The sequence below is a fragment of the Beta vulgaris genome, chromosome 4 (genome assembly GCF_026745355.1).
Source record: "Beta vulgaris subsp. vulgaris cultivar EL10 chromosome 4, EL10.2, whole genome shotgun sequence".
NCBI lineage: Eukaryota > Viridiplantae > Streptophyta > Magnoliopsida > Caryophyllales > Amaranthaceae > Beta > Beta vulgaris.
In genome coordinates this window covers 40,890,525-40,910,208 of record NC_079205.1, presented here as the reverse complement: position 1 = coordinate 40,910,208, position 19,684 = coordinate 40,890,525, and the positions used below count along the sequence as shown (strand labels likewise).

The following is a 19,684-nucleotide window of genomic DNA, read 5'->3' as shown; positions in this document are numbered from 1 at the left end:
GGATCTTGATTTACGTATCTTATGAAGTACTACCTCCGTTTCCTAAAGATCTTCCTTGTTACTGTTACTACAGATACCAATGAGAATCAAGTTGTGTGGGGTGTGGGTTGGGTAAAGTATGAGAGAGAAAGGGGTTAAGATAAATAAACAAATAAAAAGGGATTAAAGGTTGAGAGAGAAATGGAGTAAAATTGAATTAATAATGTAATGATGGACCATATGATAGGGACATGAGAGGGTAAAAAGGGGAAAATTTTTCCAAATAAGGAATAAAGTAAAAGAGGGAAGATCTTTTAGAAACACACTTAAACGGAAAGAGGGAAGATCTTTAGGAAACGTAGGGAGTATCATTTCAGCCTTTTTAGTTGTTTGATTACTATCTTAGGGCCGGTTCTCCCCAACTTATTTTCAGTTCAGTTCAGTTTAGCTCCAATCAGTTCAGTTCAGTTCAGCTCCATTCTTTTATAACCATTTTGTTAAATATTATTATTATGTTGGTATAATTTATTTTACTAATTATTATTATTATTATTATTATTATTATTATTATTATCATTATCATTATCATTATCATTATTATTATTATTATTATTATTATTATTATTTAAATATATATCATTATTATTAAGTATTATTATTGTTGTTTCTATATATTATTTTGTTTATTATAGCTTTACTCATTATTATTACTATTATTATTAGGAGGAACATGGTTTAGGTCAAAGCACAAATAAGCCCACTTTTTTTAGCCCATAAATCAATCAAATCGCGTCAAGCCGGTTTATGGTGTAATTTTCGCGGTACAACCCAATCATTATTTTTATTACTAAATATTTTTATATTATTAAATCTAATTATTAAAATAGTAATATTAATTTATTTCTTAGATATTATTGTTATTATATATCATCATCAAGTATTAATATATTGATACAAATAATATAAAATAATAATTATTAATTATCATTATCATCATTAATTATTTATATATTATTATTTATTATATATTAATATTATGTATTTATAACTACCATTTAGAAATATCCAAAATACTATTATTATTCATTATTATTACTTATCATTATAATTATTGTTTAATATTCATATTATTATTGTTTAAAATATTATTTATATATTTATTACATTCAATTTAATTCAATTTAATTTAATTCAATTCAATTCAATTCGATTCAATTCAGTTCAGTTCAGTTCAGTTCAATTCAGTTCAGCTCCAATAAGTTCAGTTCAGTTCAATTCAGTTGTTTTATGTCGAAAAGAACATGCCCTTAATTACTTAATAATTGTAAATTAATTATAATTAACATCTAATTTACTCTTTGAAAAATTTGAATCTTTGCTCCAATTAGATTTACTTGAAAACAAATACTTTGAAACAAAATCTAATCATAAGATAGTTACAAATTGTAAGATAAAGTCAACTAATCCATTCCTCTCTTGGAAATATTTCAACTATTTAAATTATTATGTAATACAAAATTGATCAACTGATTAGAAAATAGATTATTGGTGTAGATAGTAATTATTAATTTGTTAGAATTCCATTAGGCGTACCGTTATTATTAGTTTGAAGACCACCAAGGCACAACTAATAATAATGATTGAACTGCATCAAAGTTAGGTAAACTAAAAATATTACTCCCTCCGTCTCATAAAATAAGTCCTGATTCTGTTTTTACACGAGAATTAAGGTAAAATAGAATCTTGTTTTATTTTAATAAAAAGATTCATTTTTATTGGGAAACACTTACATTGTTTTTTCTTTTTAATAATAAAAAAAACTTAACATTAATGTTGCATAGTTTAATGTTGTAGAGGAGTTTAGTGGGTCATGAGATTCTATTTTATCATTAATAATGGTGCATTGGAAGCTGAAATTATGAGGACTTTTTGGGAGTTAAATTATTTTCATAAGGGTATTTTAGGTATAATTATTGATTGAAAATAGAAATAAGACTTATATTTTGGACAATTTAAAAAAGAAGGGGACTTATATTATGGAACGGAGGGAGTATATTTGTTGAGTCCTTACTCCTCGGTGCTTATAATATCTTGCGGGGATAGCTCAGTTGGGAGAGCGTCAGACTGAAGATCTGAAGGTCGCGTGTTCGATCCACGCTCACCGCAATTTTTCCTGATAAGTTTCAGTTTTCGGAAAAGATTTAAACTTTTAATCCATCCCTTAAAGATAGGGAGTTGTGTTGCATTACGATTATTATTTTTTAAAATCTGTAAACAAAAAAAAAGTTAAAAAAACCGTGCAACTAGGTATTTAACCAAAGTAATTTAAATTCCAACTATATTCCTCCTCTCAATTCACAAAAAGTAAACCCTAAAAAATCTGGAAAGTTAGACTAGAAAGACCATATATATATATATAAATAATCGAAAAAGTCTCTGACTTTGTATATCAATAACTAAGTTAACCATCAGAGGAAAGATGATTAAAAATCACTACTATGAGCTTTTCTACGACGTGGAGTCGATCGAAAGCGGCCGAGTTAATCTGCCGAGTTACAGTGACTCATACAACTCGGAAGACGATGACTCGAAAGACGATAATTCATGTAAGTCATCAGCAAGACCAAGGAAGAAAGGTTTTCAATGGAGCAAATAAAGACGAACATAGCAGGTACGTACTACAACCCTAAAAGATTACACTTTATGTTGTAAAGAATTTAACAACGTACATGTCATATTACTGTACTTTTTCTTTGCACATCTATACTGAACAAAAAGAAATAAATTCTTTTTTTTATTTGCTTTTAGTTATATTTTTGAACAAAATTTATTCAATTTGCTTCGACTATATGTTCTTTAGTTCTTAGATCTCCTTTGATATTCATATTCATATTCATATTCATATTCATAAGTTAAAAGGTTATTATATGCTTAGGTATTCTTTAGGGGTTATGAAGATGTATAGGAATATTGTATCTATGGATGTCAAAGAAACAGAAAAAACGGGTACATAATTTGTGTAAAAATTAGCCAAATAAATTACTAGTTACTTTTTATTAATTAGTACCAATGTTAGGATGCATGTATAGCATTATTTCATCCGGAATTGGATTTGTTTTATTATGACCCTATTATTAGGTGACTTAATTAGAACAATATATACTCATATGTTATCTGCTCATAATTTTAGAAGGTGAGTAGTGTTTGTTTACAATCTACATTATATCTATGGATGTCATCCAGCTTAGTTGGTAAAGTCTTGTGGGGATAGTACCAAAATCTACGATCAAATCCCCTGCGATTAGTCGCTCATTTACCCCAAGTTTAAAAACCTATCTTACATGGTATCTTTTTGTATTTTTTAGTGTCACAATTATGTTAGTGAGCTTGTATTTTTAAATTCTACTTCTAATTTGAACTTTTAATTTGAACTTAGTTATTAGCCAACTTTTTTGTTATATAGTGGAAAAATATTAAGTTGATCCCAAATTTTCCACTTCATTCAAAAGTCTTAAACTAATCAAAAACAGTTGCTAACTCCAATAATTGAATTTAGAATGCATATAACATCTTCATATAGAAATATGGTAGGTCTCTGTTGAGTCTTGAACTATAAGATTCTGTAAAAGATTTGAAGAATATTAATGTTTATGCCATATTCTGCACTAGCAAAACTTAGTTGAGGATCTACAGCTATGAGCAATACACAACTAGCACAGAAAGATATGTCGCGAGGAGTGGAGAAGCTAGCTGTGAGGAAAGCAAATAACAAAGACAAGACACCAAAGATGGTGACGCGGAAAACCCTAGGAATAAGGGTAAAAAACCGCGGATGGCTTTGAGTCCACCAATCCACTATCAATGTCAAAGAATTACAGCTTAGACCAGATGTTTTTGTAGTATAAAATGTAAAGAACAATAATCACAATGTAGAGTGTAAAGTGCTTAGAATACAATCACTGAGTGTGTCCCTCTATCAGACTCATGTTTCCTTATTTATACATGTGATCTTTCTACCGTTGCTAAATCAACTGTTGGGAACTACTTCCATGCTTCTCGCAACTTCTTCCTAGAATCATGGAGGGAGTTTTAACAGGAGTGGAGTTGATAGATTATGTACCCGTGACAACATCTCTACGAGCCTCTTCTTCTCTAGTCGTCATCATGTACAACTTCCCCTTGCCCTTATCTTCGGAATTGGTTGCATTTTCCCATTAGAGATCTGATTGTTGGTGTTGGTCGCAGGCTTAGAATAGTTAGATTTCCCATCGTAAGCACTTCCCCCATTTCCATTCCCGTTTCCGTTCCCATTTCGGGGCTTGTCCCCATAATTCCGCTTCTTTTGGCCATTGGGGTTCGGTTTGTTATTTGAATACCACTCATATGCTCTATGTCCCATTTTCCCGCATTCTCGACATTCGACCTTGTTACCCTCACAGTCTTTACCAGGACGGTTGTTAGGGCACTTTCTACACCTATACACACGCTCAGGTATGCGGTTATTGGTGTTGTTATTGCGGTTATTGTTGTTGGATTAGAGTTGTTATTGGGTCCCTTACCGAAATTCCTTTGAGGGTTTTGATGGTTTTGGTTCCCATTATGCTTTTTCTCGAACTTCTGGCCCTCGGGGTTTGGATTATCTTTGCGTTTCTCACCAAGCTTACCCCCTTTCCTCCATCTTCCTGATGGCATAAAGATGAGCAGCTTTGCCAAACACGTGATCTAGAGAGGTAAATGTATCTCCCCCCAGTCTTCCTTGCAGGTCAAGGGTAAGTCCTAGCTCGAAACGTGAGGCTTTAGCCTCCTCAGTAGGGGCAATCTCCGGGGCAAATCTCATTAGCTAAATAAACTTCCGGTAATACTCCTCCACAGACATGGTCCCCTGCTCTAGCATCATAAATTCCTGAGCTTTCTGTTTCTTAAGGTATGGAGGGTAATATTTGTCTCTCAAGGCCTTTTTGAAGGTCTCCCAGCCAAAACCAGGTTGACTCAGGAGGTTGTCCTTAGCTTGGGTCCACTAGAAATGAGCATCTCCCTTCAGGTAGTAGCTAGCTAAGGGAACGATTTTGTCATCAGGGCAGTATAGGGTGAAGAAAAGTTTGTCGAATTCCCCAACCCAGTTCTCTAATTCCTCAGGTCCTCCTTTCCGTTCAGTACAGGTGGGTTTCTACGGGCAACCTTCTCAGATAGATCCCCATCACGGTTGTGACCTTGGGCTAGGTTGGCAGTGATTTGTACCAAGTCACGTATCGATTGCTCGATATTGAGAGAGGTTTCAGCGGTGCCTCCCGATCGAACCATTCTGCGCTGAAATTAACATAATAGCTATTTCAGTGACTTACACATAATCTTTAAGTCATTTAACGATTACACATTGCGCATATAACCAGTTATTGCGAACACTTACTAAGTCTGTACTGACTTGCACTATAATCATCTTAAATAAGATGTCACAATCAACAATAAAAGATAACACTATGTACTATTATTGAAAATGGAAATATAATGTTTGTAAAAAAATACCATATATATATAAATAACCAAGTAATGCTACTCACTAATCGGCATGCAAGCCTTATTAACACTGCAATAACCAAATGAATAAAGACGACAAAAATAACACAAAAGTCCTAATCCTAAATATATGACCAAAAGAACTATGGACTAAGGCGGCGAGCTTCATTCTCTGATTCAGCATCCTCTATCCCCTCATCAATGTCAATCTCTTCTGCATCAGGCTCGTCGTCCTCAATGGGTATATCTCCAGTAGGGGTCCTTGGTCTTCCATGGGGTCTTCTTCCTCGACGGGACCCTCTTCCTCAATGAGATCCTCTTCCTCAACAGGATTTTCTTCCTCAACAGGATTTTCTTCCTCAATAGGTTCTTCCTCAATAGGTTCCTCTTCCTCAACAGGGTCTTCGTTCTCAGCAGGTTCTTCTTCTTCAACAGGTATATCTTCTAGTGGGGGTAGCTCGTCATCATCATCTTCCCCATCTAACCCTGGTGCAGCCTGAACCCTGTCCAACACTACAATAAAGGTCCTATTGTTCCTCTCATCATCCGAGACGTAGGTAACGGTTCTAAGGTTTTGAAAGTCATCAGGTACTAACTCGTCCTCAAACGGTTGGTATCTTGGCCTCTTTGCAACAGGTGATGATGGTGGTTCAGGTTTGACCCTTGGGTTCTCAGAACTCCCATCTACGGTCCTAGTTCCCGAACTTTCCCCCACAGATGTAGTAGAAGGGTTTTGACCTCTCGTTTCACGAATCCTCCACTCATTCTCGCAGTATTTGAGGTCAGCTAGGAAATGTTTTTCAGAAGGAAGGTTTTGGTATCCGTAGGTATGCTTATCCCTATTGAAATTCCCCTCTGCAGTCCACATATCTCCATACCTACGATAAATGAATCTATAGGGCTCTATGTCTGGATCATACCGAAGCATAAAATGTATCCTAGAGCACTCAGACCGTAACCACTGCTCCCCTTGCATGATTCTATAATCCATGACAGCCTTCATCTTAAAAAACCAAACATCCCAATCCTCCCCTACTTGTTTTATCAAATAATCTGTACATCCTATGTCGTGAACCATCTGCGAAAATAAGAAAATAAAATAGTCTAAGCTTTTGTATATAACAGGGTGTGAAACATATATTATATGTATACATGTTTAGGAGCTAAAATGCTCATTGTAACTTTGAAATTTACATGTAAGATCAAGATCGTTTCGATCAATGAAATAGTTTTATACTAAAATAAGTTTTGAGTCCAACATCATTTTAAACCTATCCTTTTACACTCTCTTAGTCTATCATATTTGAAGATTTCAAGAATTTTTCACAATTTCAATTACACAAACAACACATACGAGTTCAAGACACGAACGAAATTGCAATGAAATCATTCCTATGACTTAATGCACATAACATGATCTATATGTTCCTATCCCATACTACCCGTTTTGAAATCGTTTTAAAACGTCTTTGAAAATAGGAGCATATAGATCATGTTACGTGCATTAAGTCATAGGAATGATTTCATTGCAATTTCGTTCGTTTGTGTAATTGAAATTGTGAAAGATTCTTGAAATCTTCAAATATGACTAGACTAAGATAGTGTACAAGGATAGGTTTAAAATGATGTTGGACTCAAAACTTATTTTAGTATAAAACTATTTCATTGATCGAAACGATCTTGATCTTACATGTGAATTTCAAAGTTAAAATGAGCATTTTAGCTCCTAAACATGTATACATATAATATATGTTTTAAACCCTATTATATACAAAAGCTTAGACTATTTTATTTTCTTATTTTCGCAGATGGTTCACGACATAGGTTGTACAGATTATTTAATGAAACAAGTAGGGGAGGATTGGGATGTTTGGTTTTTTTTTAAGATGAAGGCTGCCATGGATTATAGAATCATGCAAGGGAGCAATGGTTACGGTCTGAGTGCTCTAGGATACATTTTATGCTTCGGTATGTTCCAGACATAGAGCCCTATAGATTCATTCATCGTAGGTATGGAGATATGTGGACTGCAGAGGAGAATTTCAATAGGGAGAAACATACCTACGGATACCAAAACCTTCCTTCTGAAAAACATTTCCTAGCCGACCTCAAATACCGCGAGAATGAGTGGAGGATTCGTGAAACGAGAGGTCAAAAACCTTCTACTTCATCTGTGGGGGAAAGTTCGGGAACTAGGACCGTAGATGGGAGTTCTGAGAACCTAAGGGTCAAACCTGAACCACCATCATCACCTGCTGCAAAGAGGCCAAGATACCAACCGTTTGAGGACGAGTTAGTACCTGATGACTTTCAAAACCTTAGAACCGTCACCTACGTCTCGGATGATGAGAGGAACAATAGGACCTTTATTGTAGTGATGGACGGGGTTCAGGCTGCACCAGGGTTAGATGGGGAAGATGATGACGAGCCACCCCCACTAGAAGATATACCTGTTGAAGAAGAAGAACCTGCTGAGAACGAAGACCCTGTTGAGGAAGAGGAACATGTTGAGGAAGAACCTATTGAGGAAGAAAATCCTATTGAGGAAGAAAATCCTGTTGAGGAAGAGGATCTCATTGAGGAAGAGGGTCCCATCGAGGAAGAAGACCCCATTGGAGACCAAGGACCCCTACTGGAGATATACCCATTGAGGACGACGAGCCTGATGCAGAAGAGATTGACATTGATGAGGGGATAGAGGATGCTGAATCAGAGAATGAAGCTCGCCGCCTTAGTCCATAGTTCCTTTGGTCATATATTTAGGATTAGGACTTTTGTGTTATTTTTGTCGTCTTTATTCATTTGGTTATTGCAGTGTTAATAAGGCTTGCATGCCGATTAGTGAGTAGCATTACTTGGTTATTTATATATATATGGTATTTCTTTACAAACATTATATTTTCATTTTCAATAATAGTACATAGTGTTATCTTTTATTGTTGATTGTGACATCTTATTTAAGATGATTGTAGTGCAAGTTAGTACAGACTTAGTAAGTGTTCGCAATAACTGGTTATATGCGCAATGTGTAATCGTTAAATGAGTTAAAGATTATGTGTAAGTCACTGAAATAACTATTATGTTAATTTCAGCGCAGAATGGTTCGATCGGGAGGCACCGCTGAAACCTCTCTCAATATCGAGCAATCGATACGTGACTTGGTACAAATCACTGCCAACCTAGCCCACGGTCACAACCGTGATGGGGATCAATCTGAGAAGGTTGCCCGTAGAAACCCACCTGTACTGAAAGGAAAGGAGGACCTGAGGAATTAGAGAACTGGCCGGGTTGGGGAATTCGACAAACTTTTCTTCACCCTATATTGCCCTGATGACAAAATCGTTCCCTTAGCTAGCTACTACCTAAAGGGAGATGCTCATTTCTAGTGGACCCAAGCTAAGGACAACCTCCTGAGTCAACATGGTTTTGGCTGGGAGACCTTCAAAAAGGCCTTGAGAGACAAATATTACCCTCCATACCTTAAGAAACAGAAAGCTCAGAAATTTATGATGCTAGAGCAGGGGACCATGTCTGTGGAGGAGTATTACCGGAAGTTCATTCAGCTAATGAGATTTGCCCCGGAGATTGCCCCTACTGAGGAGGCTAAAGCCTCACGTTTCGAGCTAGGACTTACCCTTGACCTGCAAGGAAGACTGGGGGGAGATACATTTACCTCTCTAGATCACGTGTTTGGCAAAGCTGCTCATCTTTATGCCATCAGGAAGATGGAGGAAAGGGGGTAAGCTTGGTGAGAAACGCAAAGATAATCCAAACCCCGAGGGCCAGAAGTTCGAGAAAAAGCATAATGGAAACCAAAACCATCAAAACCCTCAAAGGAATTTCGGTAAGGGACCCAATAACAACTCTAATCCAACAACAATAACCGCAATAACAACACCAATAACCGCATACCTGAGCGTGTGTATAGGTGTAGAAAGTGTCCTAACAACCGTCCTGGTAAAGACTGTGAGGGTAACAAGGTCGAATGTCGAGAATGCGGGAAAATGGGACATAGAGCATATGAGTGGTATTCAAAGAACAAACCGAACCCCAATGGCCAAAAGAAGGGGAATTATGGGGACAAGCCCCGAAATGGGAACGGAAACGGGAATGGAAATGGGGGAAGTGCTTACGATGGGAAATCTAACTATTCTAAGCCTGCGACCAACACCAACAATCAGATCTCTAATGGAAAAATGCAACCAATTCCGAAGATAAGGGCAAGGGGAAGCTGTACATGATGACGACTAGAGAAGAAGAGGCTCGTAGAGATGTTGTCACGGGTACATTTTCTATCAACTCCACTCCTGTTAAAGTATTATTTGATTCTGGAGCATCATTGTCATTTATTGCCCATGCAACTGTTAGAACTTTAGTATTGGTCGAGTCTGAGTCGATTTCTATGCCTATAGTCATTCCATCTGGGGAGACTATTAACTGTTTTAAAAGATTTCTAAAAGTGCCATTGGAAATAGGTGAGGGTTTCTTTCCTTCTGACCTGATAGAGTTTAACTTATCGAACCTAGACATTATTTTGGGGATGGATTGGCTTGGGAAGTACATGGCTAAGATAGATTGTGATGCGCAGAAAGTGGAACTAAGGGACCTTTCGGGAAAAAGAGTGTCATATAGGAGAATACCTCGAGAACCCGGGATTAAGGCGATCAATGCTTTACAACTTAAGAACTACGTAGACAAGGGATGGCCCCTATTTATGTGTTCGGTGAGAAGATATACTGATCTATTCTAAGAATAAGGAGGAACATGAGGGTCATTTGAGAGTCATTTTACAGGCACTCAGGGACAACCAACTCTATGCGAAGTTTTCGAAGTGTGAATTTTGGTTGGAAAGGGTGTCATTTTTGGGTCACTTTGTCTCCAAGGAGGGTGTGTCAGTAGATCCTGCAAAGATCAAAGCCGTGAGTGAATGGCCTACCCCAAGGAATGTCACGGATATAAGAAGTTTCTTAGGTTTAGCCGGTTACTATAGGCGATTTGTGAAAGACTTCTCCAAAATAGCAAAGCCTATAACCAACTTGATGAAGAAGGATTGTAGGTTTAACTGGAATGAGGACAGTGAGAAGGCCTTTCAAACGCTCAAAGAGAGGTTAACATCAGCCCCTGTCCTAACCTTGCCTAACGGGAATGAGGGATATGATGTGTATAGTGATGCATCCAAAAATGGGTTAAGTTGTGTTCTGATGCAAAATGGGAAGGTCATAGCTTATGCATCCCGGCAGTTGAAGCCATATGAGGTCAATTACCCAACACACGACCTAGAATTGGCCGTTATTGTATTTGCCCTCAAAATCTGGAGACGCTACCTTTACGGGGTGACCTGTCGAATCTTCACTGATCACAAAAGCCTCAAATACATCTTCACCCAGAAAGACCTTAACATGAGGCAGCGCAGATGGTTAGAGCTCATCAAGGACTATGACTTAGACATCCAGTACCATGAGGGTAAAGCCAACGTCGTTGCTGATGCGTTAAGTCGCAAGTCTAGCCATAGCCTGAATACATTAGTCGTTGCCGACAATCTTTGTGAGGAATTTTCTAGACTCCAGATAGAAGTTGTTCATGAAGGGGAGGTAGAAAGATTGCTGAGTGCCCTAACCATCGAGCCCAACTTTCTGACGAGATAAGAGAGATCAACCTGGGGATGTGAAGCTTGAGCGAGTCAAAGCAAAGCTTAAGGAGGGCAAAGCAGAGGGGTTTGCGATCCATGAGGATGGAAGCATACGATATAAGGAGTAGGTGGTGTACCACAAAAGTGTGAAGAGCTGAAACAAAGATAATGAGTGAGGGTCATAACACGACTTATTCCGTCCACCCATGGGGAGATAAGTTGTATAAGGACCTCAAGAAGATGTTTTGGTGGCCTGGGATGAAGAGAGTAGTAGCTGAGTTTGTTTCCAAATGCCTAACGTGCCAGAAAGTCAAAAGTGAATACAATAGACCTCAAGGAAAGATTCAACCCTTAGACATTCCGACATGGAAATGGGATCGATACCATGGATTCGTTGTCGCCTTACCTAGGAGTCGGGGAGGCAATAATACCATATGGGTGATAGTGGACAGACTAACCAAGACAGCAAGGTTTATACCTATGAAGGATACGTGGAGTATGGAAGCCTTAGCCAAGGCTTATGTGAAAAATGTCATTCGATTGCATGGAGTACCCACGAGTGTAGTATCAGATAGAGATTCACGATTCCTTTCGAATTTCTGGAAAAAGGTCCAGGAAGCATTTGGTAGTGAGCTATTGATGAGTACAACCTTTCACCCAGCTACCGACGGTCAAACCGAAAGAACTATTCAAACCTTAGAGGACATGTTGCGAGCATGTGCCTTAGAATACCAAGGATCATGGAAGACCATTTGGACCTCATAGAATTCTCATACAACAACAGCTACCATGCTAGTATTAAGATGGCACCATTTGAAGCACTGTATGGGAGAAAGTGTCGTAGCCCTTTGTGTTGGAACGACATTAGTGAGCTGGGTGTTAGGACCTGAGATGATTCAGGAGACAATGGATCAAGTGCGAGTCATTCAAGAAAAGATTAAGGCTGCACAGGACAGGCAAAAATCCTACGCGGATCAGAAGCGAAGGGATGAAAATTACGAAGTCGGGGAAAAAGTATTGCCTAAGGTGTCCCCACTGAAAGGAGTGATGCGATTCAGGAAAAAGGGGAAGCTAATCCCTAAGTTCATAGGACCCTATGAGATACTGGCGAGAGTAAGGAAAGTTGTTTATCGCCAGGATTTGCCCAACGACTTAGAAAGGGTCCATAACGTGTTTCACGTATCCCAACTCCGGAGATATGTACCTGATGCATCACATGTTCTTGAACCGGAAAACGTCGAGATAGACGAAACCTTGTCCTATGAGGAGAAACCTGTCCAGATCCTAGACCGCAAAGTGCGGAGTACAAGGAATAAGGACATCAAAATTGTCAAAGTGTTGTGGAGAAATCAAAATACCGAGGAAGCCACATGAGAAGCGGAAGATGCAATGCGTCTTAAGTACCCTGAGTTTTTTCAAGAGGTACGTGAGTTACGGGGACGTAACTTTTCTTTTAAGGGGGAAGAATCGTAGAATTTCGCGCTTTCACCCTAAAATATGTTAATTATGTTAGTTATGTGTAATTACTGCTTATCTGCTTATCTGTTGTGCGAACGTTAGAAAACGCTTGTGAAATTTGAGACTTAGAAGTGCAAAAGATCGTCGTTAAGATGGGCTACCTCAAGTTTCAGGACGAAACTTCTTTTAAGGGGGAAGCCTGTAATACTCCGTATTTCGGGAGTTATTTCGTATTAATTAAGAAAATATAAAGAAGTTAATAAAAAGGTATTTTAGTATTATTTACAAAATAATAGGAATAAAATAATGATAATATGAGTTGATTTAGTAAATTTCGGAGTTTTTAAAAGGCTAAACTGAATTTACATGACCTAGGGTTGAAGGGGAGTATAAAAGGAAAAGGAGAAGGAAAAAAAATCAGAAAACAAAAAGAAAACCCTAATTTCTTCTCCTCTCTCCCCAGCCGTTTTCTTCTTCTCTCTCCTCTCCCTCTCCCTCAGCCGACTTTCAAACCTTCTCTCTCTGAGATTTCTCTCTCCTCTCTCAATCTCTCGCTGCTCTCTCACAGTTTTTTTATCTCTCTCGTCGCCTCCCCTGAGCCTTCACCTTCGACGGTTCAAGGCGGTGCGAACGACGAGAGTGTCGTGTGCGAAGTTATTTTGTGCGTGAGTGTCGTGAGTTTTGGAGTGTGCGAGTGCGAGCGACGAGGGTGTTGGTGTGGCGTTCGGAAGTCTGTGCGACGACTCGAGGAAGTTTGAGGGGCTTGGGCGAGCGTCGGGTGGTGCGAGGAGGCTCGAAGGTGTGTGCGAGCCTTCGACGAGGTTGGTTGTGTGGGGTGTGAAGGTAGTCGACGGGTTGGTTCGTGCGAGGACGGTGCGCGAGCGTGCGAAGTCGCGAGGTTGGTGCGACGGTTTCGATTTTGTGCGCGGAAGTGGTGCGCGTGTGTGGTGTGGTGTTTCGTTTCCGGAGGTCGGTCGCCGGAGTTCTTTTGCCGGCGAGATCTAGCGGTATAACTTATGTACTTAACATTATATCAGTTTTATTAGTTTAATATTATATTTACTGTTTTCGTAATTACGTAAGTTGTAATTAGTAATTAGTAATTAAAGTTGTTTAGTAATTAATTAGACTGTTTAATTAGTCAATTTATTATTCTGTTTTTAAGTTAAAAATCTGGTTAAGGTTTGTAATTGAATAAGATGGGACGTAGAAATAGTGTATTACTGTTATTTGTTAAAGTTACCATCTTATTATGCATGACCTGATTTGTGGGACATACAACTTTTGGACACAAGACCTAACTTTTGGACATAAGACCTAACTCTTGGACGTAAGACTGGACTTCTGGACACAAGACGTGGTTGGAATTATGACTTAATTGGTTTGGTAAAATAGTGGACTAATGACACTAACTAAGTTTAGTTGCTCACTAACTTTGACTCTTAAAATACGCTAAATCCACTAGAATAGAAAAGTAACGAAAATTCCTGAATAAGGTATTAGCTATCGTTTAATTCGAATCATTAGATCGTTATGGTCTTAGTACGTAGTAGTTGTTAGTGTTATCAAGGACGTAGCACTAAAGCTTTTTATTAACGGTTTAGGTCCCAATTTCATAAGTGGCCCGTTCAATTAAGATAGCGAAAATTCTCCGCTACAAGGTACGTACGCGTACCAGTTTAATTCCAAGTTTTAGTATCATGATTAGGTTGCAATTCATTTTATTGGAACCTAGAAGCATGATAGGGAACATTTGATTGTGATTGTTTGGTTAGACGTTTGTAACGTGAAATCGATATGTTGCATTGAGATGCGAAGTTCTATCGTAGTGTAAATATAAGCATTATTAATCTGATCCGTAGTGTAACGAGAGTGTTACCAGAGATAAGATTTGAGCATTGTAATTAAGAGAACATGTAAATGACTCTTTGAGGTTATGAAAAGAATAGACAGTAGTAAAAGAAGATTATGGCAGTAACTTGTAGCTGGACTCCCGCAAGTAATGAACAATGGGGGAGTATGGGACTTGTCCTACACTCCTACACAGGCCTACTATGACGACAGTAGTGTCCTTATATTTTTGATAACTCAAGTAGGCGGAAGGTTCCGTTCGATCTTGGGGGTATGCATACTAAGGTGATGGGTGTGAGACGGAACAAAACCGTATTTGCATTTCATCTAATAGACCAAGTTGTCTGTTAAGGATTTAGTAGCCCGTATGATTCTAGTAAGATGACGGTGGCCGTTCGATGCCAAAGAAAGATTAAAGGATGTAACATAACGTAGTATCATATATCAGATTGTTCATGTGTGCATCATTTATGTCATAGTATCATATAATTCCCCTTCATTTACAAGACCATCCCCCAACGAGAGAATTCACAGCTTCACCTAGAAAGTCTTTTACTACGAAGAAATATCTAGTCTTCCACGCATAATCAGAGGCAACAGTCCCATCTACCAAAGGAGGGTAGGGCGACTTAGCTCTGAGGGTAATCTTTTCGAAGGAGGACTTCCTAACACTTTAAGCTATTAGAAGTTCGTTTAGTGGGAATGGAGGCTCCGAAGTGCAAGTCAGGCTTTCGATAACCAGACATGCTTTCCAGAAGGCTGACATCAATTGCCCAAATGAAAGGTGGAGTACCCCCATAAACGACCGGGTAAGAGGTGAGAAGTTGTATGAGTAACCTAGCAAGAAGGGTTGCTCATAGAAACAAACATGTCCCCAGGGTATGTTTCGGGCCTGCATGCAGGCGTAGGAACTATAATTTGAGTACCATCTAGGAAACCCCTCATCTCTTTGAGGGCTTCAATATCTTGAACAGTAATGGAAGAAGGGACATCTTCATTGGCTTTGCCCATAGCTAAAGTGTGAAGAAGGAATATCCTGGAAGCTTAAAGAAAATAGAGTAAGCAAAGAAGAGGTTTTGCCTGTAAAGAAGAAAGCTCAAGAGGCGAAATAATGATCGTACTTCTGCGAAATTCCCAAGCATTAAATACCAAAGGTTCAAACGGTAAAAATTTGGTTAACGGATAGAAATTTAATGAATTAAATTTTATCTCTTCTACCGCAAATGTCAAATCAGGTAAAGAAACTTATCTTCTAGCCAACCAAAACGTCTGATCAAGAATAAAAATTTATCTTTTACTTAAAAGATAAGATTTACAACTGTTGAGATTTGAATTCTTAATCTTGGAGAATATTTTCTGATTTACTTCAAGAGCTAACGTTTTATTAATTATTTTTTGATTTATCTCACGAGCTAATGATTTACTAAGCATTCTTTGATAACTTGCGGTTTAAATAAGTTGTGCACAGGTTAATATCACAAGTTAGGGGCAATTGTATGTCCTAAATATTTGCCTAAGCTAAGTGTTGCAGGTAATGTGGTCCTCATGAAGGTCGTTATTCTCTCATACCCAAGTCACACCGGTATATTTATGAGGGTTCTTAGTCTTTTATTTTTCATGTTTATTTGTTTGAAGTTACTAATATTTTTTCATGATGTAGACCTTTAAACCAAAATTCGTTCCTTTGTATATTCTTAATCTTTAGTCCTCTTTATTTTGTATGACATGCTTATACTATCAGCACCCATATGTTATTATTGTTAATCAAGATCAAAAGAATTGTTCTAACGCCTAATAAGATAATTTGAAAATTGAATTTAGATACCTAGTAATTCTGATTACTAATAACTTGTCACAAGAAAGTAGTCTTTTTCAGTCTAATTATGTAATCCCCCACAATTTTAAAGGATTTTATAAATATATTTTAATATTTATATATTTATATTTAAACACAAATGAGTTTTAAAATGATTTGACTATTTAAAATGGTTGACTATTTTAAAAGTCAAATAAAATTATTTTCATGACTTAATAAAGTTGAAAATATTTTAATTAAGCATGCTTTGATAAAAGTTTTAAATACTAATTAATATTGAAAAAGAAGTCTAATGGAATTGGGGAACCTAAAAATCCTAAAAGGATAAAGGAAAAAGAGTCATATTGATGATTAAAGTCCCAAATTATTTAGCTTGTTCATCATCAATTTTCATTAAACTTTATCTCTTTTTCCTAAGCCCAAAAAGGAAGCCTTTTTATAAATATCCTAATACCCAAATTATTTTACCACACACAAGATTATTTTCTCTCTTTTTCACACGCCATTCACTTTCTTTTATTCGGCCTTCCTCTCTCCTCTTTGCACGTTCAATTCTTCTCTCTCCCAAATCTTTTCTTCTTCATCAAGTAACGTTTCTTCTTCAACAAGAAACGTCACAAAGCCTTCAAACTTTTTAGAAAATCATGCGCCTGTGCTGCTGCCGTGGTTCTTGGTTTAGGCGGCCATCTTGTTCTCCTCTTTGTTGGTTGTTTTCTTTTCTTCTCTTCAAGATTCCATTGAAGACTATATTTTTTATGCTTTCTTTTAATGCTAATCAAGATTATTAGTTTAATTTCCTGTTTTAATAAGTAATCTAGATTTATATCTAGTTTATATTATAAGAATAAAAATTCAGATTTGTTATTATGAATAGATTGTGGAATCATGAAAACATGAATTTTTAGGGTTTTAATTGCTAGAAAACCATAGTAGCATATTAGATACTATGAGATTGATTTAGAATGTGATTTTAAATATGTTTATATATGTTTAAAGGAGGTTTATCAATTTTTAAAGTTGCTGGAATTTCAGAAAGGTTTTTATTAATGGAGTTTTAAGAGTTTTAATTACTAGTATGGTAGTACTATGCTAGGAATTAAAAGTAATTGAAGTTTTGATATTAAAATCCACTTTTGAACGTATTTAAAGGGGATTTAAAATATTTTAGAGTTGCTGTAATTTTTATTAACAAGTATTAATTTCGGTTACATTGATTTCTAGGCGGAGAATATTTCGTAGGGGACTTTTAAGGGATTAAAAGTGGCCTGCAGACTAGTTTACACGAGGTACGTACATAATTGCGTGCTATGTGATTAGTATTATGATTTAAGGAGAAAGAATTTTAGTATCATGTATAGGAACTTGTTATGTTCATGTATATGTGATTTCTAGTATTTGATTGTTACATGTTTTATGCCTGTGTGCAAGCATGTGATTTGAGATTCATTATGAAAACTAGATTGTATGTTTGTATGGAATATTTGATACAAGCATGAAGAGAAAGTTTATTTATTAATTCGCATGAGAAATTAATATATGTTATAGAGATTGAATCATGTTATTCATGTATTCATGACAAGTATTATTTTTATTATCTTATGAGGACTGTGGGCCTTATTTGGTAAGTTGGAATTATGCCTATGTAAAGGTAAGTTGGATTGTTGGCTAGGTTCAACAAATAAGATGGATTGGATTAAAGAAAAATTAATTTTGGGTTGTAAGTTGTGATCACTTATTAAATACTACAATAAAAGAAGTTCATTGTGATTATCTGATTATTTCTGTGTTGCTTGTATGTGTGTGTCATAACAAGTAATAATTGGTAATTAACGTAAAGCGTGACGAGAATAGTTGTAGACTTTAGACTTGTGCACGTCTAGAGTTGGACATTGGGCGTTGGGGTTATGGTGAGCGTGCCATGACTTTTTCTAGGAGATGGATTGATCCCCATTCCTCTTTTATTTCAAAGGTTCCTCGATATTGCAGGTCATTCTGGAATACGTGGTAGCTCCCGTATTTTGTCTTCGTAATGAAGGCATGGTTGGTGGGACAACTCAGGGTCCAATAACTATTCCATTTGAACAATAAAAAGATGTTAGAGTTTAGTTCAGTAAGTTATCTGCAGAATGTTATATGAATATACTATTATTAATCCCTGCACGTTATTAATTAGTATCATGCTAGGAATGCTTATGTTTAGTATGTAGTACTCAGCTTTGCTGATTACGTGCTTTGTTTGTGTGTGTGATCATGGCTTTGCCTTATTGATCCCGTGATGATCCATTTTGGTGAGCAGATTCAGTATAGCATTGACATTACAGGTTCGCATATGTGCATCATTGGGAATCTGAAATGGAGAGAATATGTAACTAGTATAGTTTACTTTCTGCATTTAGTAAGAACATATTTTATTAAGTTGTGTGTTTTGATTAAAGTAGGTTGTTTAAGTTCTAAACGCTTGTTTCTTTATTTATTGAGTTATAATAATAAAGTTAAAGTTTAGTTAATTGTTTTCCGCTGCAAAATTCTGAATAAGCCGATATGTTATCATACGGGCGATAATGCTTTGTTAATTATATAAGTTTTATATTATAAAGGTATTTCTAAAAAGAGAGAATTATCGGGAGGTTACAAAGTGGTATCTGGGAGCTTTAGGTTATTTTCAAAATTTATAGGCGCCTAATTAACTAACTAGTTTATTAGTTATTTGAAGAAAACTTTAGAATTGCTCCTACTTATTCATTTTGAAAACCTATAGGAATATATCATATTATAATATTTTTTTGGAGACCGAAATATTCTCATTTACTAACCAATTTTTTTTTTCGGAAAATTTATGGTTCGAAATTTTTTTTTTCAGAAATTTCAAGATTTCGAAATTTTGTCAAAAAAAAAGTAAAACAAAAAAAGGAGAAATCGAAATTTTTTTTTGACATATAAAGTCCAAAATTTTTTTAAGTTGAAATTTTTTTTAGACACTTAATTATTATTAGTTTATATAAGCGTCTGCATTATATTTTCATGCTTTTAAAGTTTATATTATTGCATTGTGAGAATTGGTAGTATAGGTAGGGCATATAGGATAGAAATATTATATGTCTGCATTTGATTGTTAGTTCAGCATCATTATATTTTTCGTCCCTGCTAATGATGCATTATTGTTTTTCTTTCCTGCTAATGATGCATGAATGTTTTTCTTCCCTGCTAGCTGTTTATACTTTCTTGCATGCTAAGTTTGATGTTTTCATGCCTAGGATTTACTCCTGATTATTTATTGTTGGGAACACGTTTGAGAGAGTACTAAGACATCATGTTCTATTTGTGTTGTAGTTTCGTAAACATGTCTGCTAGACTAGGAAGCTACTATAACCCCATCGTCCTGAGTGACGATGAAGTTGACGAAAACATTGCACCCGTTGACGATAGGGAATACACTG

At 36.6% G+C, this 19,684-nt stretch overlaps 1 non-coding gene across 1 annotated transcript; it reads left to right on the top strand.

Moving 5' to 3' along the window:
- The first annotated feature begins 2,072 nt into the window (after positions 1-2,072).
- On the top strand, positions 2,073-2,145 carry TRNAF-GAA (transfer RNA phenylalanine (anticodon GAA)). The gene has a single exon. It is a non-coding gene; the product is annotated as a tRNA-Phe (tRNA).
- Positions 2,146-19,684: the final 17,539 nt, after the last annotated feature.